This window comes from Lepidothrix coronata, unplaced genomic scaffold, assembly GCF_001604755.1.
Source record: "Lepidothrix coronata isolate B3197 unplaced genomic scaffold, Lepidothrix_coronata-1.0 Scaffold39, whole genome shotgun sequence".
NCBI lineage: Eukaryota > Metazoa > Chordata > Aves > Passeriformes > Pipridae > Lepidothrix > Lepidothrix coronata.
In genome coordinates, this window is record NW_016690219.1 from 4,950,148 (window position 1) to 4,976,972 (window position 26,825).

The following is a 26,825-nucleotide window of genomic DNA, read 5'->3' on the forward strand; positions in this document are numbered from 1 at the left end:
GGCTCTGAGGTCTTCCAGGAGCCTTCTCTTCTTCAGGTTGAACACCCTCCATTCCCTCAGCCTGTTGAGAGAGTTATTACCATATTATCAATGACTTCATATTGATCTTGATTGCAGAACTGGGTCCCAGATAACCAATAAATCACCCTCGTTCTGTCAGTTCCTGATCAACTGTTTCATCAAAATTCAGTGACTGTCTCTATAACTCTGAGGAGAACAATCCTAATGTGTTTCCAGAGAAGGAAAGCTGTCAGGCTGTGGGGACAGAAAACACATGTACATGTCTTTGGGAGTTTATCTTCAGAGGAGCATCAGACCACTCTCAGGTTGGATAAAGTTTTGCTGTGGGGATAAGAAAAAAGGCAAAATCTGGCAAAGTTTTCCACTACAGCAATGCCAGGAGCTGGTGGTTCTTTCTCTCCTTTCCTTGTGCAGACAAAGGGAACCCGAGTCAAATCCACTCAGAAAGAAACACTAGTAAGTACTTGTTTAAAGTCTTTTTTAAGTGTTGTTGTGTCTTTAACCCTCTATCCTGTCTCATCCCCTTTTGGGAATGTTGAAAATAACATTCAGTTCTGTGCTGCCTTTGTCTGTCCTTTTCCATGTGGTAAACATGGACTTTTCCCTCCCTGTTTCTTAGACTTTCAGCCAACTCAGCTTTTCCTGTTTACCTCCTTGTCAAAGACATCGTTGGTGATATCACTCCAAGTCTAGAAATAAGGGCCATTGCTGCTTTTCCTAACTAGCTGTTTGTCCATTTGGTATTATATTGAATTTGCATCATATCAGATTTGGCACATTTACTGATTAATTTATTTTTTAGGGAAAGCAGATGCTTTCCTACCCCCCTTACCAACACATGTGGAAGGTGAAGGCACTGAAATGGCTTTCTGGAGACCTGGGCTCCCATCCAGACCTCTCAGTGCCTCAATTCATTATAGCTGTACCATGGGAATGAATTTGTGGACCCAGTCTTTTTAAAATAGTTGTGATAATAATGGTAATGAGAAGCCTGGAGGCCTCAAAAGTCAACTGAAAAGATGATGGTGTGGAAGCTGCAATAGCTCTGTGACTGGAAAACTGACCACCACAGCTTTGCAAAACTGGTTTTCTTCTTCCACGGAGAGAGATCAGTCCAACACAGCAGCTGCTTTATCCAGTGCTGAGTTTGTGTCTTCTGATTTGGAAACCCCAAATATTTTAGTGCCTTAGGAAGACAGTGAGTCCTGATAAAGGCAGTTACTGGCTCAGAGTTTCCTCAGTGGTTTGGACACAATTCTTATAATCTACACAATAGAAAGCAAAAGGATTAAAATGTGATCTCATGTAAACCCTCCATAGTTATCAAAACAGTCTCTGGTTTAATCTGTCCAGATTTCTGATTTTTTGCTGAATAGTAAAGGTACCACACATAAGGTAATATCTGAGTTTTCTTGACTGATGATACTTGTAAATGTACGACAGTCTCCTCCTGGAAGCAGCAGCTTCATGGCTGAAATCAGAATTTCAGGTTTTCATTTAAGAAAGGAAGGTGCTGCTTTCAGAGCACCACCTCGACCTGTGCTTAACCAATTTACTGAGATCTACCTGATGCTATGGGGATGGAATACCTCTGAGAGGAAGAAAGTGATCCATTTTTCCACCTACTTCTCCTTGAAGGCTACTCAAAGTACCCTTACATTGCTGAGTATGTAGAATCATAGAATCATGGAATGGTTTGGGTTGGAAAGGACCTTAAAGATTGTCTAATTCCACCCCCCCCTGCCACGGGCAGGGACGTTTCCACTAGACCAGGTTACTCCAAGCCCAATCCAGCCTGGCCTTGAACACTTCCAGGGATGGGACATCTTGCCACCATGGCTGCATTTTCAAGGACCAGGGGCATCATTTGCCACCCATCTGACCTGAAACAGTCTTGATAGTTGGTGTAATTAGAGCACACTCTTAAAGGAAGACTGAAAATAATAATATTGTCCTGAATGGAAGTCTGTATGATCAAGAAAGAAGGAAAAAAAATATAAAATCCCATGGACATCTAGGAAGGAAAACAAGTCCCTGGTCTGTGGTGTGGTGCTGCAGGTACAGCTGCACTGTTGGGGAGTGGTGATCTGCAGCTGCCAGCAAGTCGTGCTGGTGCTAAAACCTGTCCCCTTGGGTCCCTCACCATTTTATTGCTGCTCTGTAACAGGATGTGCAACTGCTATGCATTAATACGTTATTACAGGTTGGCTGGTGTAAACTCCAGGTGTTGAGAACATGATTTATTCTATTAGTATAAAAAGGTGTTTTCTATGGCCGTATTAAAAATTATACTAACTGTTGGGCTTGCCACTGCGCTGTGTGTGGCACATGCCAATTTAAACCTGTCATTTCCTCTTAATTTAAGGATATGTCCTCAGAAGATCATTAATTTGGGGTGGAGCTGGGGATCATAGTACAGCTGTGGCCTGTTAACCCCCATCTGGCCATTAATCCTTGCAAAGCACCTTCCCCAAAGATGTCTGCTGCTACCATATGGCCACTGAGACCAAAGAACTTAAATTTTTTAGTCTATTTTATATTTAAATCTATTTTTATTGTATTTTTACAATTACTTCAGTTTGTTCTATATGATTCCTAAAACCCCAAGATTACCCACATAACACCTTTGCTGAGAACCCCCAAACCATTAGGATGGTGAGGCCCTGGCACAGGTTGCCCAGAGGAGCTTCAGCTGTCCCATCCCTAGAAGTGTTCAAGGCCAGGTTGGATGGGGCTTGGAGCAACCTGGGATAGTGGAAGGTGTCCCTACCCATGACAGGAGGTTGGAACAAGATGGTGTTTTAAGGTCCCTTCCAACCCAAACCATTCTATGATTCTGTGATTCTGCGATTTCTGTGCTACCTCCCCTCCACATGTTTCTTGGGGTGATTTTACCATTTTACTTTCCCACTCTCCAATGCTGTTCTGTTTGCTGGGTGTTGAACTCAGCCCCAGTAAGCCAAAGTCCCAGCTTGCATTCCTAAACCAGCCCAGCTACGGTCAAAATCATTCTTCTGGGGAAATCCACATCAGCTTATCTGCCAACAAGATGACCTTGAGGGAAGCACAGAGAAAAGGCTCAGGTCTGCTCATGACCCAGCCTCATGTCCTTTGCTCAGCTGCTGCTTTTTTCCCACCTGCCCGTTCAGTTGCATCACACAGCCACAGTCTCTCCTGGAAAAGCTCCAGTCTTGCCTGACGTAAAATAAACTCGTATTTTTCAGGCATCTTGGGAGTGGAATATCTCTGTGTGCTGCACTGAGCTACCAGCAGCCTGTACCCAGTGCACAAAGCCTGACCAGAAGCACATCAAGCCTCAGGGCATCACTGGAACATGCACAGAAAGCCTGTAGCAGCGCTGCCTATCTTAAACAGGGGCCCTTGTACCTGTTTTTCCTGGCAAAAGTTTATCCAGCCTGTGTTTAAAGACCCCCAAGGATGGAGATTTCACAGTCTTGAGTCTACTGATGTTCTCGATCCTCATAAATTTTTTTCCTATCTGGTTTGAATTTTTCTTTGCAGCAACGTAAAGGCTTTCCTTATCCTGCCAGTGAGGATGGATTGTACCAGTGTGTTTTTAACAGCCTTTTCTGTGCTCAAAGGCACTTATATCCCACCAAGGCTCTCCTTTGGCTCATAAATGTAACTCGATCAATCTGTCCTCCCAGGCTGTGTTTTCTGGCTTTCCAGCCCCGCTTTCTGTTTTGACAATGAGCCATTGATAACTGCTCTCCTGGTGCATATATCTGCAGCTCTGTCCCCACTCTCCAGCAGTTTTATCTAGACCCATGTTTCCCTCACCTGATTAGGAAAGTGAATATGAGACAGTGTCAGAAATCTGCAAGTGCCAATGATGAATCTATTGCTTTTTCCTCCGCTGTGAGGCTTGTTACCTATCACAGAGATCCCACAACAGGAGTTCAAATGGCCACCAAAAGTCACACTTTGTGTGCTCAAGAGTAGACAAAGGATTAGCTAAAAGTGAGGATTTTTCAACCTGCTGGTGAACTGGTCAGCAGAATGATTGAAATGCCAGAGTCCCAGCGAGGGCACCCTGACCTGCAGCCAGATAGGCATTCCAAGAGGTGGCCTGTGTCTCTCCAAAATCCCATTTTCTCACCATGCAGTGTCTTCATGCCAGTGCTGGTGCCCTGTGTGACAAGATAGTGAATGCTGACAGGCAGCACTTGCAGCATCTGATCTTCTATTTCACCCTGCGAATGACCTGTTGTCATCACGCTGATAATCAGGTATTTTCCTTGACTTTGCTCAGCAGGTAAACTGAAAATAATAGCCCTTACAATGAAGTTAAATTAATTTCTAGTGATTATCTAATGGCTCTCTTAATTATATCTGAGTTTTCCAGCTTTGAGTGTGTTGTTACTACATGCATGGAGAGAGCCAGAGTGCTTTCATCATGTGATCCTCCTACTGATCCAGATAAAAGAGCTTCATCTGTTTAATTTCCAAGTTTTAATTTCTTGCATCCTACTCATCAGAAGGCCAGGGAATAAAAGGAGTTTCATCCCTCAAAGCAAGCATAGAAATGGGATTTATGGCTCCTGGACTTCATTTCCATCTCTCTCTCAAACTTCATCAGCTGAACACCTCAATGACCCCATCCAAAAAATTAACATCTTGCTCAGTTCATCATTGCTCTCAAGGGAGCTTTCCAAAGAAGAAGAAATCATTATCCCAATTTTATAGGTGGAGAAACTGAGGGACAGCAAAGGGAAATGACTGCCATTTGCTTCCCTCAGCCTCTCCGTGTTCAGGGGCTTGTCCACCAGACCAGACAAGTGCTGGAGTGGAAATAAATATTCCTCCTGATGACTGTGGTCTCTGTGGTCAGGGCTGAGGGTCAAAATGTTCGCACAAGGCCTGCACGCAGAAACCACAGAATCCCCCACAGCTCCACTGCACTTTATTAAAAGTCACTGCTTCTGTGAAAAATGGGGTTTATAAGAGTTAGGTGCCTTAATTATAAAGTCATGTGTGTTTGAATGACTCCTTCCCTGCTAACCGTTTGTGACAGCCTACAAATGTGAAAAGTATTACCAAGCCTATTTTTAACGTGGCTATGGAGAGGCTGTAGTTGGGGAAAACCAAATCCTATGGGATCCTAGAAAGAAAGACCATTGACTCTTTAAATATGGTTAACATTGAGTTTAGCAATTATGCCAATGGCATCCAAAAGACCATTCAGATGCAGGAGTCTTGCAGAAGCAACTGTGTGTTAAATAAGTGATAGGAGCAAGGGATGTACAGGGCTAAGTTTTCCCCTTGGAAGTAGCTGAATGGTCTTGGATAGAGATAAAAAAGTAATTTCAGAGAGGTGCTGGCCCTTGTCATCAGTGTTCAGGCTCTTCAGGTGTTTTCTGCAGAGCTGTCACCTCTCAAGGATTTATTTGATCCTGTTCTTTATTAGACAATTTGCCCTCTAATGGGCTACACAAACTGCATGGGGTTTAATGCTTTGTAGAACTGAGTCCTTAATATAATTCCTCTGTGGATTGTGGCAGACTTGAGGCATGAAGCATCATTTTATCACCCGCCTTTGGTCATAGACTCTGCAGGGGAAGAGGAAAGCACACAAAGGGAAGATCCCTCTGGCAGTCATTGCATCCAGCAACAAGGGTTTCACCCCTTCTTATAACAGGGCTGGACACTGGAGAAAGAGAGCAGGCCAAAAGCAATGTTACTGTTTGAGCAGTGTCACGGTTGGAAAGGAAATGAAAGTGTTGAAAAGGAAATATTCCAAATAGAAGGAAGGAGAGAGAAAGAATGATGCTACTTGTTGGTTAAAAGGTAGAGATTAAGGTGTAGAAGATGGATAAAAAGATGACGTGGTCAAGGGTAAAAGTATTTCTCTGGGTTAGGTTTAAGTTTGATGGACACCATTATGGGAATTTCCTGTGGTCAAACATGTAACTGGTTTTAGCTCTAACCGTATGATTCTTCCTCCATCCATGACTTCTCATGGGATTATATAGACCTTAGTCTTGGTGTAAGGTCTTCAAAAAGTACCACTTCACCCCTGGACAAATCATCTTAGTGGTTAGCAGCAGTACAAAATTTACACCTTTTTTTAGTCAACTGTGATTTATCCCCATTTGTCCACCACTGAATTATGTCAATTTTGAGTGAAAAATAATTTGTCTCCCCCTACCACAGTATCATGAATATCCTATGCATATAGCCTGTAATTAAACTGATTCTTTACCATTTCTTAAATAGATAAAAGACTGTATTTCTCTCAGTCAAGGCAGACTTTACAGACTTAACTATCATGTTATTTATAATACTTTAAAGATAAAGATCAAATCTAATGGTCACGAGATCCTTCACACCATAGAAGCAGAAGCAGAAATGCAAAAAAAAAAGAAAAAAAGTTGGTTTGTTTTCAAGACCTTTCCATTTCTTTAATTGAGTACTGTGAATATGCATCTGAAAAGAACTTTTCCTCTTTGTAATGCAGACTGAGGCTGAAGCACATCTTATCCCTTGAAACAGCCATTGGTACCAAGCTGTCACAGTACTGCCTGCAGTCAGACATAGCAAAACTAAAATGTCAGAACTTCGTGTTACACACCACTCCACGTGGGATTTCACAAACATGGTAGGTATAACATGGTTTCCACCTATATGTATTTCCTGATGAAAACATGGGTCAATTTTCTCATCAGTGTACTGAAATGGGTACTTATTTTGTGAATAAACCAAGCCCAAAGTTATGAGGCTCTGACACGTTAAGGCTTAGTATTGAAGGCTGGGTTAATTTTTCCTGTTTTCTTTCATGACAAATGTTAAACCTGGATTTTCACTGTAATCACACTTGTCTGAAATCAGGAGTCTGAGTCAGGAGTTTTACATCTCATCATGGCAAAATCTGCAGTGCATCTAGAGACCTGAGGGCTCAGGGAGACTGAATACTTGAAGGCATGTAGTTGGAAATAATAGGAAAATTTGGAAAACAAGATAGGAAATCATGGGTTTTTCTGATACATGGCTTGCCTGCTTAGGTATCTTTTTAAGTTTTTTTGATTAGTTTGGTTTTTAAACCTAATAGAAATTGCTTTCCACTGTAGACTGTGGATGAGACAGAGAAAAAACATGCTCTGTGAAGGTGAACCACTGGCTATAACAGATGTTGTCTGGCTTAGAAACTGAGGCTGTGATTATAAGGTTGTGTTTACCACTGAGAGAGTCAAATTCAAATTGGTCGTGGCTCTTCACTAGAGATGTCACTCTCCAGAATGACTCTTACATTTGAAAGATTGACCTGGAAATCTTCAATCTGGCTGCCTCCTCCCTGCTGCAGCCTAAGAAGCTACAACAAGGAGACACAGCTGCCTTTCCCTACATTCAAACACATCATGGGAGCAACTTGCAGTTCAGGAAAAAATATGTAGAAAAAGTAATTTGGCAGAATGATTAACTGTGCATTACAGAGAACGTGTCTGGTTGCAGAAACCAGGAAGGGTTTGGCAGCTGTGATATGGTTATTTACACTTCCTTACCAGTTTGCCTGCCACAATCTTCATCTCCCATGGGTATAAGAATTAAACACCTTCAATGTGTCCCTAATGTATTTTTTGACCACCTAAGATAATAATAACATGCTGAGGGTTTTTTTTCAGTGGAGGACAGATGGTCAATACCATATTGATCCTCAATCCCACATTTTTTATGAGAGGTGCTGTCACAGTGCAGAGCTCTGGATAAACATGAGAGAGGAGCTCACAGTCCTACACAGGCAAGGCAAGCAAAGAGCAGAAGAGGAACAGGAGACAAATTGACTGGATTCAGGCAGGCAGGACACGGGTACCAGGTTGAGACAGGCATGGAGTCACATTTCCTGACTTGCTGCATTCTGTGCTGCCTCCAATGATGTAACACTTCCTGTGGCTCTTTCCAAAAATATTTTCATAAGCTTTGGGTGATGTGCACTCTGCTAAGGAATTGCCTAATACTATGATCCCGTGAGGATTTGGAGCTTTAATGTTTTAAATCACTTCTAGCTGGATTAATTTCCTCAGATTCATATCGTACAGAATCAGCTATTATTGGTTTATTCCTCGTTACAGCTACAACAGCAGCACATTGGTACCTGCCTAACAAAATATCAGAGGAGTTTGTTTTATTAGCTTTAGCTAATGGCTGTGTACTGATCCTACAGTAAGATGATATTAGTGCAAAAGTAGAGGGTTTTGCACTGAGAAAGTTCACAGGCACCTGTGTTTTCCCAAGAAATCTTGGAAAGTTGGGTTGTGCTACACTGGTTAGGTTTGGTGAGCTTTCTAATTTTTGGCTACTTCTGGTTCCGTATTCCAACCAAAACGAGGCTATAGATGAATTTTAAGTGTGGAGCTCATCCCACCCAGCATTCACACCTCAGCTTCTTGTCACAGGCTCCCCTTCCAGTCAGTGCAATCAGACACTTTCAGGCAGTGATCACTCTGACCTATTTTAATTGTCTGCTTCAATGTTATATAAATTGCACCCTAAAGACACCTGTTTGTTTGTACTGAGTACAAAAGGAGAGTTAATGTAGTTGTCAGCATTGCAGCTGTCTGCACGTGATCAATGAATGCTGCCCTTCAAGCCATGTTTAAACTTATTTCTGATGGGATGCATCTGATAGCTGATGCATGTCTGTGTGTAACCTGGATGTGTAGAATCTCTTCATAGTCAGAGCAAATAAACAGACTTTTAGGGTGGAATCTATCCCACATAATGGCAAATATCTGAAGCAGCTTAGTTGAACTGTTGTTGACTACACCAGGGAGCCCAGAATGACTAGAATTTATTTCTGTGGTTGATATATACACACATGAGACTAAATCCAGCCCAAGGAAAGACACATGACTTTTTTTATAGTGCAAAGCATCCCACAACTCTGTCTGAGACCAGTGGGCATTGAGCATGTTGGATAAACATGTTACTCATTTGCATGTGTAAAGATTGATTCAGGAGTCTACCTGCCTGGGCACCCACGCCAGGAAATCTGGGCTTTCAATCGTGTTTTTTTTATTTCTGTTCTTGTTTGCTATGCTATTGGTATCAATACTAAAATCTAAAAAAAAAAAAGAAAAAAATCTGATAAAATCCCCATCCCCCTACTCATAATATGAAGGAGGTTGTGAAGTCAGTGTGTTACCAAACAGAAGTATGTTACATCTGCACATTTTATACTTTGCAGGGTTTTGCATCAACGGACATTATCGTCACAGTCATAAGAATAAAGAATGGAGGAGTGAAGAGTAAGGGGAAGAGTAAACCTTTTGCATTAACCAAGGGTTGTCACGTGATTAATTTTTCCTTTCTAAACATCCAGGTTATGCAGAAGAAACCTGGGGTAATTCTACCCTGTAATATGGAGATTATCCCAAATTGCAACTGCAGCCAACCACGTGTCTAAGGCAAATCTGATGTACCTTCCTCTCTAGCAGACTATGCCAGACATATGTAGTGCCAAGGAAATGAACATGCTGTTTCCAGTTATTCTCATTGAGATGAACCTATTATGATCTGGTTTGGGTCTGCTGTGATGAAAAAAATGATTTTTTTTTTTTTTGAACAGCTGTAGGCCAAGTTTTGAGTGCAGCTGGGCCAGTTCATGGTTACAGATGAGCACAGATGAAACGGAACGATTTCAACCTGAAACCAGGCAGAACACGTTGACTTTGGCTGGATGTGCTGGGAGTTACGGAGTTTGTAGGAAACCAAAACTCAGAAGGGGAGAAGCCCACACAAACCAAAGCAAAAGCAGGGATTTGCAGGAGTGCCTGCAAGCTGAACATGCACAATTGGGTGAGTTACCCCACGCCTCAGTCCCAGCAGCTTGGGCGTTCAGAGCCCTGTGGTGGCCACAGGTGCTGCCAAGGCACGTGGAGCTTTTCCTGATGGTGCCATTCAAATGTTCCCCCCTCTGATGTTTCATCAGGTAGGATAAAAGAACACAACCATCTTCTCCAGAGATGAAGTACCTTTTTGAGTTTCATTTTTCTCTATCCATGTCTCTTTTCCTCCTTGCTGCTCTGATCTTTGCAGCACTTGAGTCCTTGATTCTGGTCCCACATGTGGCCATAAGCTGTAGAAATGCATTGTCTCGACATTGCTGGTGCCAGCACAAGCAAAGGCATTTGTGTCTAAACTTTCACACCAGAGAACTCAGAAATTAAATGCCCCATCCCTGAAGTGTTCAAGGCCAACTTGGATGGCGCTTCAAACAACCTGATCTATTGAAAAGTGTCCCAGCCCATGACAGAGGGATTGAAACTAGATGAGCCTTAAAGGTCCCTTCCAACCCAAACTATTCTATGATTCTATGAAAACTGCTGCAAACTGATGCTAATTTAAGTCCTTATATTCCACAAAGTCACAAATCAAAATCTTTTTAGCCATGATGAGCCTCATAGTGCTAATCCTTGTATTTCTGGTTTTGCCCACAGAGCTATTAATGCATAAATTTAAACATATTTTCCATTATTCAAGTTCACTTTGGTCATTCAAGTTCACTGTGAGCTTTGCTTTTGTTAGCAGCATCTCTGTAGCAAACATTAGCTGAGATCTGCATTTGAAAGGTAATCAGATTCTTTAAAAGCAGTGTGTAATTGCCGTCTCCAGCCACAGCAAACTAAGTGAAGATACAATATGGAAAGGAGAATTTTCTTATGTATGCTACATAAAAATCAGGGTGGAGTTATGATGACTACAGCTAATGGAATAATTCACCACAAATAATTTATTCAAATGTAGCCTTTTTTTTCCTGCTGAGGGAATAGCTCTGAGGTAAGTGCAGTTTCCTATGCCATACTGGCTTGGACAAATAGCATTATGAACTTTTTTGCCCTCTAGCTTATTCATGAATAACAAAATTTGAGATGTGCTGGTCAAGCCAGTCACATGGTGCTATTCCTGCCTACTTCACTGAAATATTGCTGCAGCAGCCTCCAGTATGAATATCCAGCTGCACATATTTAATGTTCTGTTCCTCTTGATGCTCTTCCACTCAACCCTGAAATGTCCTGTCCTTGCCTGTTTAGGCCTCTGAAGTTCATTCATAGGAATGTCCAGATGGAAGCTGAACCCAATTAATTCAGAAGTAAATCATAACGAATATTCACTTAATAAGAAAAAAATCCCAAAGTCAGCAACTTATATGCATATGGAAGGTGCCACACTTGTCAATGAACCAAAGTATGTGATGTCGAGTCAGTCACTGGTGCCCAAATTTTATTCCTTGCTTTAACAAGAAAGGGGAATTCCATTCTTAATTAACTTTGTCATGATGGGCATAATCTTACATTGTACATACAGACCAGATGGACTCTAACACCGACCTTCTTCACCAGGGAGGATTAGTGGCACTGCAGCTACTTAACTGTGAAATTTCCAGTCTGATGTCATCCATCACCAGTGTGTTACAGTGCTCGCTCCAGACAAGCTGGTTCCCTGTTATTGGGGTTGTCTGACACTTCCCATTACAAGACTCTGTTTTCAGTTGCTCAGAGCTTTGCCAAGCTGTAACCATTTGGATTTAAATTCTTCATGCTGAGTGTCTGCCTCAGGCTGAATTCATTTCAGAAAATGTCAGCCAAATTCAGGGGAAAAAAAAAGGCATAAAAAAATCTGACAACCTTTATGTGAACTGCTCTTTTGCCCCCCGTACTTTGCAGGAAGGACTTGACATCTGGCAAACAGACTGACCTTTGTGTCAAGGATGAACATGCACTGAAAGTCTGCAGGGAAACTCACAGAATCCCAAACTTGCTAAAGTCTCCAACTTTTGCCAAGCTGCAAGGTGCAAGGTGTGAAGCCCAGGTGAGATTTTGATGTCACCCACAATGGATGTGGTTTTTTTCTGGGCTGCTTCTGCTGTTGTGGGGTCCAAGAATGTTCTTCATCATAACCATTAAAAACAAAAGGAAAATCCTGACTTCTTCAGTCATTCTCAGGCCTGTATGTACCTCATGTTGTCTTTTCTTCATCCATCCAGAGTTCAAGTAGTGCTTGAATAATGCTGTCAGGCACATGGTGTGATTCTTGGTGTTGTCCTATGCAGGGCCAGGAGTTGGACTTCAGTGTTCCTTTTGGGTCCTTCCCAATTTAGGATATTCTATGATTCTATGATTCTATCATTGTTCTCTTTTCACCCATGTGGCTAAAGAGAAGTATTTTTATTATTTGCAGTATTTGTCATTTCAGATAACCCACATCTCTCTTCGAGTTCTCACTTTATTCCTGAATTACTGGATTACTAATCTACAGCTGCTGGCACCCCATTCTGCCCCTTTTAAGCAATCTACTAGCTCCTGATAGTCAAGGCTGATGATCTAATTTTAGTCCTGGCAGTGCAATTCAGTTTTCAGTCTTAACACTGAAACTCAGTGGAGCAGAATCCACTAATGGGACCCCTGTATTAGTTAGCATAGCACTTCCTAAAATGCTAAAAGCACTGCTTATATTAATTGTCCTGAAGACACTTGAGGTAAATGGGATGAAGAACAAGAAGTCATAGTGATAAACAACTTACATGACCTTCTCATAGATGGCATTTTGGCTGGAAAAAAGGATTTCATCCTTTTGCCACGACCAAAATTGTTGTACTCCAGAGATACCCTTTGATATTCCAGATCATGCAACACACTTCCACATGAAGGTCAATGTTTAGTTCAACCCTTTCATGTAAATCTCTGAGCTGGGCAAATTGCAAGTGAAGGAAGTAAAAGACTTGCAGGAATCTGTTTTGAAAAGGCTGGTGATTACAGCTGAGATTCCTCCTGTATGAGAAAACCATCCCTTGGTTGATGGTGTGGCTGCATCTTGGAACATCAAGCACAGTGTTTATGCAAATCTGAGTGTTCTTCTGCTTGTTCTGCTACAAAAGCCATTCTCCCTGGGACACAGAAGGAAATCCAGTGAGACAAGGTAATAGAGATGGAAGACTGCTAATGGAAAGATTAGGTCTCTGGGCTGTCAGACTTGTCTCTCTTAAGCACATGTTTATGCTTTAAGTTAAATAATACAGCATGTTTATGCATGTGAATATATATATACTGCATATGTATCTGAATGTATGAATGGTAAGAGGCTGTTCTGTGCAAGAAAGTCACATCAGACTAGTTTCACATTTTTATGTATTATATTACATTTCATTACATTTATATTACAATGTAAAAGGTTTCTGCCTTTCCCCAGAAAACACAATCTTAACATTCATGTGCTCATGTTCAACAAGCCTGTACACACACAGGATCTTGGAGAGCAAGTTGGTTTGGATGTTACCAGAATTTTCTTGCCCTGCAGATGGTTTCTGTCTCCTAGCTCTGGATAAAATATGTCCTTGCCATTGCTTCAGTGCTGGATTCAAGTCCTGTTGAGGGAATCAGTGGGTCGGGGTTCCCACTACTCCCGGTGTCCTTGTCCTTTTGTTCCATAAAAAAGTTTTATATGTTCCTGTCACTGTACTTAATAAACAATTTAAAAAAAAAAACCAAACCCAATCCATCCAGGTCTATTCTACTTTACCAAGTCTAATTTTTTTGCCCTTTGCAGACCTTGATATTACTTGCAGCAACCTGTATTTGGTGCAACATAACTGCACTTAAGAGATCAGGTCTCTCCATTTGTTTCTCTTTATAGGAGTAAGGATTTATTTACTGGTTTGTGGCTGATAACTCTGGGACAGAAATACCTTTGTGTGTTTATTTTCTGTGACAGTCTTTGTAAAGCTCTTTGGAGATACTTTGTAGTCTTTGAAAATAATAGAAAGGGAGGGGAAGGAGTTGATTTTGCTTCATCTTCTTCATTGTCTTCCCACTTCTTTTCTTCCACCTTGAGGGGAAGAGAGCACACTAAAGGAAGAGCTCATGCCTCCCACTGAAGCCTTTACCTGAAATGTGCCACATCTGGTGGGTATTTGTGGAAGCAATGCATGTCAGCAGAGTTTTCACAATCGTGAGAGGAAATGGCTGAGTTTAGATGTGCTGATTTTATTGTATATTCTTGGATAAGATGATAAATACTGACATACGAGGCCAGCAAGTCGATTTATTGATTTCAATTCTGCTTCTTCCTCTGTTCAGCTCTTCATGTGTATTTTTGGATGATCAGGGAGAGTTGGAGGAAAAAGAGAAATTCCTCCTATGCTTTTGGCAGAATGGAACTAACTAAAAACCTGCTTGAAAAATATACAGAAAACATCCAACTCAATATCTGCTCTTTATACTTAGGGATCCCCATAGAGGTGCCTGCCAGCTGGGGTCTGTTTTGCTGCTTTCTCCAGCAGTTCAATGCACTTCTCACTCCAGCACTGCCCATCCTGTCTCCCTTGCAGCAAACCTTAAACTGCAAATTATGATAGGAACTGATAGGTAAAGGGGCAATTTTCCATGACATTTCTATTGACTGTAAGTGAATTAATCACAGTCAACCCCATGCAACAATGTCAAAGACTAAAAAAAGGACTACAAGCTTAATCAGAAAACAATTTACAGCTGAGTAATTGCTGCTTTGATACTACTGTCATTACTCATGATATTACACTGAGCAGTATTTTGACTTTCAGAGGTTGCTGGCTGGCAGAGGCATGTTGGGATTCAACGTGAGCAGGATAACCCCACCAGGGATCTATCAATTAGAGCAGAGCAAAGCCCAGGAGTTCTCAAAAACATCCAAATTGGCCTGTTCGAGGCCCAGCAGTGTTTTTACGAAGGAAGGTGAAGTTGGGGAGTTCAGAAGAGCCCTGTTTGCCTTTGTATTTGACGAGACAAATAACTGGGATTGTGCTTGGAAGTGGCGAAAGCAAGCTCCACAGGGATTGTGGGCTCGCTCTTGCTGGAAATGAAGTTTTTTTGGAAAAGTGAGGGATGCAATCAAAGTCAGAGGTTGGGTTTGTTCCACTAAAATTGGGTTGCAATCCCTGCTCGCTTGAGGAACTTTATTGATGTGAGTAGTCCCATTGAGAGTACGAGTATTTATGTAGCTGAGAGAAACTAATGAAATGAAGTCAAGTGAAAAAGGGATTGTTCACATGCCCAAGAATTGTATGACAAGGGCCCTAATCCAACCATTGTGGTTTAGGGATTTGCAAAATTACTTATTTTTGCTATTGAGTCTATGTCAGTTTTGCTAACTTTTCACACATTCCAGGCTCTCTCCTGAAATCTACCTTATTTGCTCTGAATTTCTCTTTCCAGGACAGACATAGCAACATACTGACCTAATTCTTCATGTTGTGCAGCTGTGTACTCACTATTTTAAGAGATAAATGGATAACAGTCTCTCCATTCTCCAGTGTAAATTGACCAAAGCCTCTTCATGTCAATGAAGCGACATATGAAGTTGTGAAAGCTGAGAGCCTGGGGCTAAATGTTAACTGCAAAAAGACAAGGCAGCTATTGCATTGGACTTTCAAAAATTATTGTGACCATACAGCATTTTCAGGTAGAAATGGTGATCTAGTTGAAAAAAAGAACTATGTCTGAGGTGAGAGGACTTTGTTGATGTTCTCTGGGGTATCACAATACAGATCTTGGGCTGCCCAGGGTCATCAGTTGTTCAAACTGATTTTTCTCAGCAGGGATGTTTTCTGCCTTTTCAGATATTAATTTTTTTTTTTTATCAGGGTTATATTTTTTAAGGTGTCTGTACTCTCGTTGGCTGCTGGACAGCTGTATCACAAGGATTTCCCTCTGGTATAAAACACAGAGCTCTTCTGTACCAGTGTGGAATGCAGTAGCAAATCACTGTACAGTGGCCCATAAGGATACCAGCTACCCTTATAAACTTTTTATAACTTAGGAAAATAAACATGTGGTTTCAGGGCTCTGCATAGTCAGTACTAGCTGACTTGGAGCTTGCTTTACAAAGCTAAAAAAGAAAATATTGGTAGAGCTAATAAATTTCCGAGGGAATCAGCAAATAGTGTTCTGAAAGGTCTGAAACATTTGATGGTTTATGGATAACTTTGTATTTTATCTCTCGAAGCATCATCCAAGTTGAGCACTAAAGTGCAGTGTTCTCCATAGTGAGTGCTGTGATCTGGGAGCTCCTGTGGGACACCAGCCTCACATCAAGTTATCCATGGAAAGACCTGCTAATCCAGAGGATGTGATGTGCTCTCTGCAAGGCCAGCAGACGTGTCTCTCTCAGGGAGAAAATAACTGGTTGTAGCAGCAGCAAGAAAGCAACCAGATCTATGCAGGTATTTGGTAACTCCTTTTATATTAAATAACCCTTTTTCTTTAAATAAATCTAGTGGTTTGAAGTCAATAGCTATTGGGGATGGTCAGAATTGGAAGGTGCAGTTTGTGATAATGGATATCTGTCCGTCAGGTTGTGTTCATTGTTATTCTGCAGCCCCACCTTCTTCTCTAGGTGTTGTGTAAGCCAGTTCCTCCCTAAAGCAAAAGTGAGGGATGGATCTTTGGCACACAGAGAGCAGAAAATGGGACTATAAGAAAAACTCATGCCCAGGTTGCATGCCACCAACTCTCCAAATTCTGAGAGTAAATGAAGCAGAGAAAAATTAAACTGGTGTGCAGATAAATGAAGATGTGGGAGGCTCTAGTTCCATCTCCTTCCCATGGGCTGTGAAGTGCCCTTACCAACACAGACCCTTGTAGTGTGGTGTGCGGGGGGGAGGGTGGAGGATGGTGTTCAAACCCTGTCTCCACACATGGCAGAACTTGCATTTGACAAATCTCTTGTTTCTTCTCTGTTCTGAGCTGCATGAAAGGGTAAACTGTACTGTGGCTTTTGGGAGGCTTTCCTGGTGACACTTTCACTCCTTACCTCAGGTGAACATTGCAGTGTGTCCTGCCATGACCTACTGTCTGAATTGGTGAGTGAAATTCCTGCAGATGGAGTTATTTTGGTTTAGGGTGAAAGCCTGCTTATTGTGTGCCTGTGAACTTCTGGCTCTTGGTGGAGCTTCCCTGAACTCTTTAATCACCAGCTGTAATAGAGGGACCACAGGTCAAGGTGCATTTTGGAATCAGTCATTTGATCCTCATTTTTCTCAGGAACTACCTTTCCATTTGTGACCCAGTCTTCATGGAAAAGCACAGTAACACATCTTGGACAAATACTGAAACAAGAAATATGCCTCTTCTCTGCCCATCTGAAAGCCTGAGCTAACCAAAGGCATGACCCAATCCCTCAGACACTCAAACATAACTATTTAATAGAGTCTATGCTCAGCTGTTCTGTGACTCAGCTGACAAATCTTTCATACAATCACAGAATAGTTTGGGTTGAAATGGACCTGAAAGTTCATCTTGTTTCACCTCCCTGCCATTGGCAGGGACACCTTCCACTAGACTAGATTGCTCCAAGCCCCATCCAACCTGGCCTTGGACACTTCCAGTGTAGGGGATCTTTCTGGCCTCGGAGACAAGAATGACAAAAGAAAATATTTTTATATATTCCCTCAGATGGGAAACTGAGGCAGAGAAGGATTAAGTGACTTCCATACAGGCAGACTGTGGCAGAGCCTGGAATAAATCCCAGAAGTCTGATTCTCAGTTTAGTTCCTTAACCACAAAATCACCCCTTGCTCATATCAGAGCATCCTTTGTCACCACAAATTTAGGGTCACAAGCAGTGGGGACAAAAGAGCTGGAGGTCACAGTAGTAAGAACACGTTTACTCTGTTTACGTAAATTCCCTTCCTGATAAGACCATTAAAGATATCAGTGTTTTCACCTGAATGTGAAAGGTTCTGCATTCTCACTGTCAGTCCCTTGGGTCTCTGTATATTGCTTTTGAAAAGCCAAAGCAGGAGAGTTACAAGAATAATAACATTCATTAAAAAAAGCAATAATAATAGAGCTACAGTGCAAGAAGGAGGTGAAATTAAGTTTGGATTTGTAGCCTGCAAACGGCCGTGTGAATGCTAAAACATTAACTCTGTTGTTTAACTCAGATAAAATTGTTTTGGTGCCAGCAGAAAATACCTTTCTTCGGGAAGGTCTTCTGGGCTCTAATTTGGAAATTCCAAAAGACTCATATGTATCCAGTTGTGCACTTGTAAAGAGGTGAGAGACCTGCCAATAAGTGATTTACAGTATGTTTTCCCATGTTTTACATTTTGGTAATTTCATGTTGCAACTCAATACCTAATAATGTAAAATCCAGCTTCTCCAACTAAGCCAGGAATGAACTCATGGAGGAGTGTCCCATAGGGAAGGGCATATACTTCATTACATGTCTGTGTGCCAGCACCGGAGATGCGAAAACAGCTCCGTGGAGATTTGTCCTGTAAGGTCAACCCCCAGCATTGAAAGGGTTGGCTGAATTCACCTCTTGCTACTGACTGACTGCAATTCCCAAGACTTGGACATCACTACAGTGTCTGCTGAGGTCAGGCTGCTGAACTCTGGGCTCAGATGTGCCTTTAGAAGAAACTACCCATGAACTACAACTCAAGAGAAACCTGAAGGAAAGTTGGAGAAATGCACAATTCCTATGTCAACATGATCAAGAGAGTACAGATCCACATCTGAACCATGAGAAGAGGTATGAACTGGCTCCTTGGGCTGAATACTCACAAGATTATAGATCTGCACAGCAGCTTGTGCCTTGCTATGAGACAGGAGATCCCATTTCAGGCACACATTTGATTTTAAGGTGCACAAAGTGGTACAAAAATAATTTAAGGGTCAGAGAAAACATGCTACGGTGGAAGACTTAAAAGATCTTTGTCTACTAAGTTTGTGAAAAGCAAGGTTATGAGGTGATTTGCTTATGCCAGATGAATTATCTTCATGGGGATAAACAGCAATAGTGAAGATCTCCTGGTCAACTACACAGAGACATAACAAGAGTTGGTAGCAAAAGCTGCACCCAAACTCGTATCCTAACAAGAAACAATGGCCAAATTTTTAACTATAGGGGTGATTAATCATTAGCAACAACTGTGGATGCAAGTGGGTGATTATTCTTTTTAATCATGCTGTGGGTCATCCTGAAAAGAATGGTCTACCTGAGCACAAGGCATTGCAGTCACAGCAAGAGGAGTAGAGGGTCTTTGAGGGTCTATGTTGGGTAGTTTCTTCTGGCTTAGACTGTGTGGATTTACTTCTCTTTCTGAAGCCTGAAAGGCATAATCCAAAAGTTTCTTATCAAAACCCGTGTGTGAAGGATGTAATTTCTCTACCTTTCATGCTCTCTGAAATTCTGAGGGTACCCCAAACTCTCTGCTCTTCTGTTGTTCAATTTGCCTGACTTTATCCAAAACAACAGGGTTTCCAGCCAGCCTGAGCTCAGCTATAAGGAAAGCCCTGGAACTCTGATTAAATTTATCATTTAAAAGGCAGAGAAGAAAAATTTCTGTTTGTGTTCAATGACTGCTAAGTCTTTTTCTTCGTCTGAGGAAATTTGCCCCTTCCAGATCTTAACATGACTTGTGCTGTTGCAGTAGTTCTGTCATGCTGGAAAAATCCATGTTATAAATGTGATATTTGGCTGGCTCTCCCAAGCATTACTAGATAGCACTTGTATGTCAGGTTCTGTTTACTTCTCTCAGAGAACATTTTAGGCAGGTTGATACTGTTTATCCCTGTTTTTTTCAAAGGCCGTATTGCAGATCATAGAGAATGAGAGACTGAGACTTAGCTCCTGCTTCCATATACAGGAATTTTTGGCTTAGCCATATCACACAGTCACACAGCTTAGTGCAAACTTCTTAAACTACCACCTTGGTACTTCTGGTTCATCCTCACAGTGATCTTGCTGCTCCCCAGTCACCTAAAGGATTCCCACCCCATTAGGCAACAAGAGATCTGACATTTATGAGGAACTCAAGCACACATGACAGAAGGGGAGAGGTCTTTTTGTGATACATTTATCATCCGGGGGGGTCTCTGATATGGAGCTACAAGGCAGATGAAGCCTCTGCTCTGCTGAAGACTCTGTCTATGCAGCTAAATAAAACTGGTCAGGTTGAATGTGCTTTGCACTCTTATGTCCATCCTTTCCCTGCTAAAGCCAGTTCAAAAGTGTGGCCACAACAAAATTGTTATCACTAGCAGCCCCTTGCTCATGACCACAGACAATGTTATCATCTTAAACAATGCAGATGGTCTTGGCAGATTCTGGGGCTCACAGTTTTATTAACAGTAGACTTCTATTTGCCAGCATACACCTTGCCTGTTTGTGAAATAAGGATTGCAGTATTGCCTCTCTCCCATTTTTGCTGCCTTTTGAACTGCCTTGTGAAGCCCTCTGGGGGAAGGGTCTCCCAGTCATCAGGTTTACTTACACCACCAAGCTGTGGTTTCATCTGCATCCCGTGGCAGGTGCTGTTTGAGGATGTTCCTATCCCAGCAGCAGGACACAGGGAGGAGAATTCAGCAATACCACCTTGGACTCCAGGAGCTCTCAGTGGAGTTCAGTATCTGGGCAAAGATTACTCAGCAAGGGAGTTTAAAATTGCTTTTTGGCTAAGAAAGCAAATCCTTCAGCGTCAGTCGGAAAATTGTATTTTTGATTTATTTTGTTTAGATAAGGGTTAAGACGACCAATTCAGAGCCCCTTTATGCTGTGATGTGGGTGGAAGTTTTTTCAGCCTCTGAGATAGAGCAGTTGCTCCTTTCCCTTCCCCTCACCACTTCACCCCCATAACTTGCCCTCACTGTGTTTTTCTGTAACATATGGGCCTAATTCAGGTTGAAGACTAAAAAAGTTTGCACAGTGCTGGATAAAAATTATGGCTTCTTATAATGAAATCTTTGTCAATGGAAACTTTAAATAGCAGCTTGGCTTGTGACTTATGGGGAGTCTGATGATGGAAATCAATTAATCATCCCGTTTCCCAAAATCTGAACAGGAGGGCACACTTGAATCAGAAAGGGACTCCCTTTTATGAGCTGCTTGCACAGCTTCAAGACTTTCATTGAAAACCCCAGGAGCGTGAGTGGGAATGAATATGTTAAGACTGAATGTTTTTCTTTGGGAAGAAGAACTGCAATAGAGATCCTCTGTTGAGGAACGTTTGGGTTTGTTTGAGGGGGCTTTTGTTGAACTGGAAGTGAGCTCTTTGCAATCTTGAGCAAAACGCACTTTTTTTAATAAAGCTCCAGTGAGTAGTTTTATTGAAATCAGCTAATTCTTACCAGGGGATAGTCAGCAAGGAGCTGTTCACTGGCTTTACCTGTGCTGGGCCAGCTTGGTGGTGCACACCACCAAAAAGAGTGGTAAAAAACTTGGGATTTCCTTCATGAATATGGGAGATGTCATGTCTGGGACCTTGGCAAGGCATGGGGCATATTTATGTGAGGTCCAGATCTAGGCTGGAGTCCACCATTTCAGTAGCCTGGGGCTACGATTATACTGTTCCACATCTGCTTATTAAAAGAAACCAGACCATAATTAGAGAAATGAATGTAATGGATTCTCTGGTTCAAAGGGTGAACTGAAGTGTTGTGGGGATGGCAGCATTGGGTTGGATGGGACCAAATTTGGAAGGAGGAGGATCTGTCTGGGTCATCTTAAAATGTTTTGCTTGACCTGTAATGACGTTTTGCCTTTTCTGAAATTGCTTAACCCTCTTCTCTTTATATATCAAAACTTGGAAAACTTGGTTTAAATAATTTTAAAAATTAAATCATCCACACACCCTAAAACAGCAAAACAAGAAATCATGTAATAGATACTCCCAAAGCTATTTTATTAGCATCCCATTCATATTTCATACTCTATCTTGCCATAGAAAGGGATACTCATCCATATGATTATGCCATGACAGTCCAAATTAATTTGAAGCAAACACATTATTCTCTTCCAGAATATCCCAATCCCGATCATGCTGCAGAGGAGTTTGGTCCCCCCAGCTTTGCTTTAAAGGGGAACAGCTGCCCTCAAGTCCCTCACTTATTTGACAGAAACAAATCAGATGACTGGGGCAGTCAAGAAAAGAAGGGACAAGGAACCAGAGAAGCACTGGAGCAAAGGAGCCTGAGGAAATCTCACCATTTGGCACAAGGATGATTTCCTTTGTCATCCTGCTTGCTTCCTGCCAGTGGGTTGACTTTAACAAATAATGGGAGATAATAATTTTGGTTTCTGCCTGGAGTGGAAACAACTGACAAAGCGTTTAATGGAAGCTGACAGTTAAGTACCCCGCCACAGCAGTAAAGTGTCAGACAAAGCATATGAAAATAAACAGCCCAAATGAAAGCTATTTCTGAGCATATTGCTGGCACACTTTCCCAACCCCAGGCAGGTTATCTGAGATGGTAATTGCTGCCAAAAAATTCCTCCTCATCCTTTTTTTTCCTTTTTAAATACCTTATGAGACTTACCTCAGGGGACCATAGAGCGTATTTATGGACACGCTTTACTTCAAAATAAGCAAAATCAATACCAGAAAAAGCAGAGCTGTTTTAGAGACCTTATACTAAGTTTGTTTGCCAGTTTAAAAAAGTTAGTTGCCTCACAGCAACTCATATATAGTATTTGCTTATATATATGTGTGTATTTATGTATTTAAGAGGTAGAGGCTGGGGTTAGCTGGAGCCTTGAAGGAAGCTACAGTGCCCAGTTGTCTCTGCCTTTCTGTAAGAGCCCAAGCCAAAATGGTCAGGGGACGTGATGAACTACTCCAACAGGGTCAGCAGGACCTGTACAGCCAAGGTTCCCATCCAGTATTTCTACAGTAAAAACTTGCCACCATGAGCTGTACTTTTGAAGTCTTTTTTGCCCACTGTGCACGTTAGTTCTGCTTGTGTTGCTTTCAGTCTTGCAGAACAGTTAATCAAAGCTGATGCAGGTTATTGAATGTTGCCTCATGTTTAAAAATAGGTTCATTGGCTTTGTGGCCAGAAGGGACTGCTCTGTTCATCTCATCTGACCTCCTGCATATAACACAAGCACAGGATAAGTACTATTATATGAAGGTTAATGTACACAGTGCCTTCATTTATTAGCTTTCTACCTCATATATTAGCTTACTTGTGAAAGCAGGTGACTGAGAGTCAGCATTCTCGGTCCCATTCTTGGCCAAAATGGGCTGTAAAATGGTTATAATAATATTTCCCTGTCTATGATGCTTAGCTGATTCCTTCACAGAAAAGGCAACAAGCTTGTGGTGACTTAACAGTTACTGAAAAGAATAATCCTGTTACAGCAAAAATAATAATCTAAATACCATAACCAATCCCCTCCCCAAATCCAGGCTTAAACAGAGATATATATATATAAAAAAAAATACTTGAAATTCTGAAATCTTGGCTGCACTAAACATTTAAAATGCTGGAGTATGCATTTTCCATTTCCAGGCTTGACTCTGACACCACATCCTTGTGTTCCATTGGTGTGGTTCATCTGCAGATACCAGGACTGCATAATTCATCACAGATTTAACTACAGATATAATTCCACTAAATCCTTTAGCCTAAACAGCACGAAGCCTTCTTTAAGGCGAGCACAAGAGGTACTCTTAGGTGGTGCTGCTCTGGTGTGGTTTGAAAGGTGGTGGCTACATGTTTTGTGGTGACATCTGCAGTGGAAAAACCCAAGTGCAGTGAAATATATAAGGAGACAGAGAAGGAGCAAGTTGTGGCACTGCACTCTTGAGGGAAGGCACTTGTGTTGGTTAGTGGGATGAAAGCAAGAGGTGGGAAGTGGTTTCCTGGCCATGTATAAAGCATCTCTATTTTTTCCCATTTGCACTGGAAGTTAATACAGCACATGAAACTGCAGTTCTCCAGGCCTCTGTAAAAGTGTTGGGGACAAATGGCTCTAGAGCTGTGGGCATTGGAGGAATATTAACTGTGTTTCTATATAACTTCTATAAATTGATTTGCCAGTGTAATGTTCTAGTGTTTTATTGCATTTACTTTTTGATAGGTTGGTCTTCAAGAGCTCCACTTTGAAATATTTTTAGGGGGAGTTACCTAGAGGAGAAGGGGTCTTAAACCTAGTCCTGTCCATACCTCAGTGCCCTCAACTCATCCTGTAGTTGCTCTGTGTGCAAAAGACTTCTGCAGAAGTTAAAACTGGTGAAGATAAAGGTTTGAAAGGACAATTAAGTAATTTAACCTGAGTTTTGGAGTATCTGAAGCCCTTGAATCACACTCAGATCTCCTGCATTGAGCGTGGTATATTATGTTTCAGGAAGACATCCTCTTTTGGTTTGGAGAGGTTAAGAGATGGAGAATCCACCACTTCCCTTTGGTAGGTTGTTCCAGTGGTTAACCACAATCCCTGTTAGAAATGTGTACCTTATTTCTAATTGGAATTTCCCTGGCTTTCAGGTCTTGTTGTGCTTTTCTATTTTCAGCTACAAAGCCCTGTAATATCTGGTATTTCTTCCCTCAGAGATATTAATGTGCTACAATCATGTCATCTCTTTCAGTCTCCTTGTCACCGAGCTCAACAGCTTGGGCTCTTGGGGTGGAATATCCCTCCAGGTGGATTGGTTCTTTGGCATCTAGCGTTGAAGGCATCTCTGAGTTTGTCTTGGAGTTCCTTCAAAACTCCAGTCAAACATATGCTCAGAAGTGCCTGTTCTGGCACATGGCACCACTCCAGCTTTGAGCCGTGGGATTTCTGTGCTCTGCTGGAGAAGGCCAGAACAGTTAAAGATGAGATCGGTGCCCCCCTTTGGGACAGAAGTTTTAAGGGGCAAAGCAGTTACCTTGAATGTGGAAAACCTGGACTTGAGGGGACTAAACCTCATCTCCCGTGTCAGGGAGACGCGTTGGGCTGTGGAGGTGTTGAAGTACAAATGTTCCTCTTTTGAAGGAGTAACTAGAGGAGCACGGTCTGGCAGAGAGCAAGCACAGCAGATGCACATACTGACACTTCCCCAGGTTGCTCTTCCAAATTCCAACAATTTGTGGCTTAAGAAGCTACTGTCTTTTTTTTTTTTTTTTCAGTAAAGGAAATGGGATTACTTTTCCATCAAATTGTCCAGTCTCTCCTTGATGTGAATTTTCAGCATTCTATTGGCAGGTCCTGCAGCTTAGCTGTGTGTCCTCTAAAAAAAAAAATTTATTTCTTTTTGTTTTACCAACTACTAACTTTCATATTTCATCATTTTTGCATTGGAATAGACAGGGAACGATTGATCTCACTCACTTTCCCCACTTGATTCGTTTTATACAACTGTATAAATCTGCCCTCAGTTGCTGAAGTTTGAAGATTCCTCATACTCTGAGATCCTTCTTGTTGTGATACTCTCATCTGTTATAATCTATTTGAGAACTGCACATAGTATTCAAGATACAGGTGTTTCCGTGTATTTGTGTTACTGTTACAACAGAGTCAGGTAATAATGTTTTTCTACTCCTAATAATTCCTAACATTCAATTTACTTTTTTGACTGTTACTAAGAATTCAGCAGCCATCTGACCTGTCCAGTGGGGTTAATTTTGTGATCTCATTTCATAATGGTAATGGCCAACTCAAACCCCATCATTTTATATGTGGAGTTAGAGTGGTTTTTTCCCCATTGTGCTTCAATCTGGCATAAGAAAGCTCATCAGGCCACAATCTGCTCAAATCAAGGAGAGCTCCCAAAGTTCCCAAGTGGCTATGAGCTTTGTGGTCACACCTCACCAGTGGAACTGCTGCCACCACAGGTGGACACTGGGAGTCAGTGTGACCCCTCTGGCAGCACCAGGCTGACCATGTGATCCTGGGCACTGGTTTTACTCTCTCGTGCAACTTGCCCTTCCAGTGCAATCCTACAGCAGTAAGGGACACGTGCTAGGCCATCCATCATCTCCAGCAGGGACCTGCCTGCAGCTTGCACAGATCACTCCAGAACAGATGGAACAGGATTCTGCCTGCATCCCGCAGCTCAGAGCAAGAGAGGAATGTTCAGATTAACAGAAAATTTTGCAGTCGACATTTTTTCAACAATGATTTTCCTCCAGGGAAGCATGTGGTCCAGTTCAGGGAAATGAGAAAGAGAGCAATATTTTTTTCTTTAATTTTACATTTCAAGCAATAACAGTTTTCTGGCTTCTTGTGCAGGTCACTAACAATGCTCCCCAGCGAAAAAAGTTAGCAGTTCCCACATCTCCGACTCACTTGACTTTAATAAAACATGAAGCAAAAGAGCTCTAGGATCTGATGTGCATTTACACTGCAGCCTTTTTTTGCTTTTCCAGTAGTATGAACTGGCCTTCCTGCAGGCATCAATGTCAAATCTTGCACATTATAAAGGGATGTGACTGCAAATAAGATCCAGCTTCATCTGTGTATATGTCATCACTGGGGGGGAAGGGCAGGAGAATATTGATTTTGGGTAAGAACTGCAAGACTTTAAGGCAATAGAGGCAGAGAGGAGAATTGGGAGTAGGCAGAAATATATCAGTGCCAAAGCAGAGCTAGAATGGGTGTGTTCCTGAGGGTACAGGACTGAAATCCTGATTTAAGATTAGCACAATGTAATATCAGTAGAGCCTAGAGAGAGTGACTTTGGGACTGGGAGATGGACAGCGCTAGAAAGAGGTCACTAATGGAGAATCCTCACTCTATGGGGGATCCACTGAGGCTCTGAGGGAGGGCTCCTAGTTTTGGTACATTCAGAATTTCTGTCAGTGAGCTCAAGAAACAAATTTTGCATCATTACTAAGAAAATGTGTTAGAGGATCAGTGGAGGGCTAACTAAGAGTAAATAGGAGTATGACCAATAACTCACTTGATAAACCAGGTCAGTTTAGGGAAAATGCTCCAAATGAGCTGAATGTGAAAGCACAGGTTCAGGAACAAAAAATACAGACCATGTTTGCAAATGGGGGTTGTCTCTTGCCCCAGGTAAAGGCTTCATTAAGACACTGCCTACA

The 26,825-nt window shown here is 41.9% G+C and overlaps 1 protein-coding gene across 6 annotated transcripts in view; it reads left to right on the plus strand.

Annotated features, from left to right (window-relative positions):
- The window catches only part of SUPT3H (SPT3 homolog, SAGA and STAGA complex component), a 308,388-nt gene that overhangs the window by 272,275 nt on the left and 9,288 nt on the right, over window positions 1-26,825 (plus strand). The window contains exons 13-19 of one of the 6 annotated variants that reach the window (XR_001874457.1): window positions 6,500-6,640; window positions 9,605-9,834; window positions 11,703-13,937; window positions 15,225-15,513; window positions 16,015-16,231; window positions 16,755-16,870; window positions 18,184-18,546. The gene's annotated coding sequence lies outside the window, so the exon portion shown is untranslated. The remainder of the gene's footprint in view (window positions 1-6,499; window positions 6,641-9,604; window positions 9,835-11,702; window positions 13,938-15,224; window positions 15,514-16,014; window positions 16,232-16,754; window positions 16,871-18,183; window positions 18,547-26,825) is intronic. The other 5 variants (XR_001874456.1, XR_001874454.1, XR_001874459.1 and 2 more) reach the window with 5 other exon arrangements.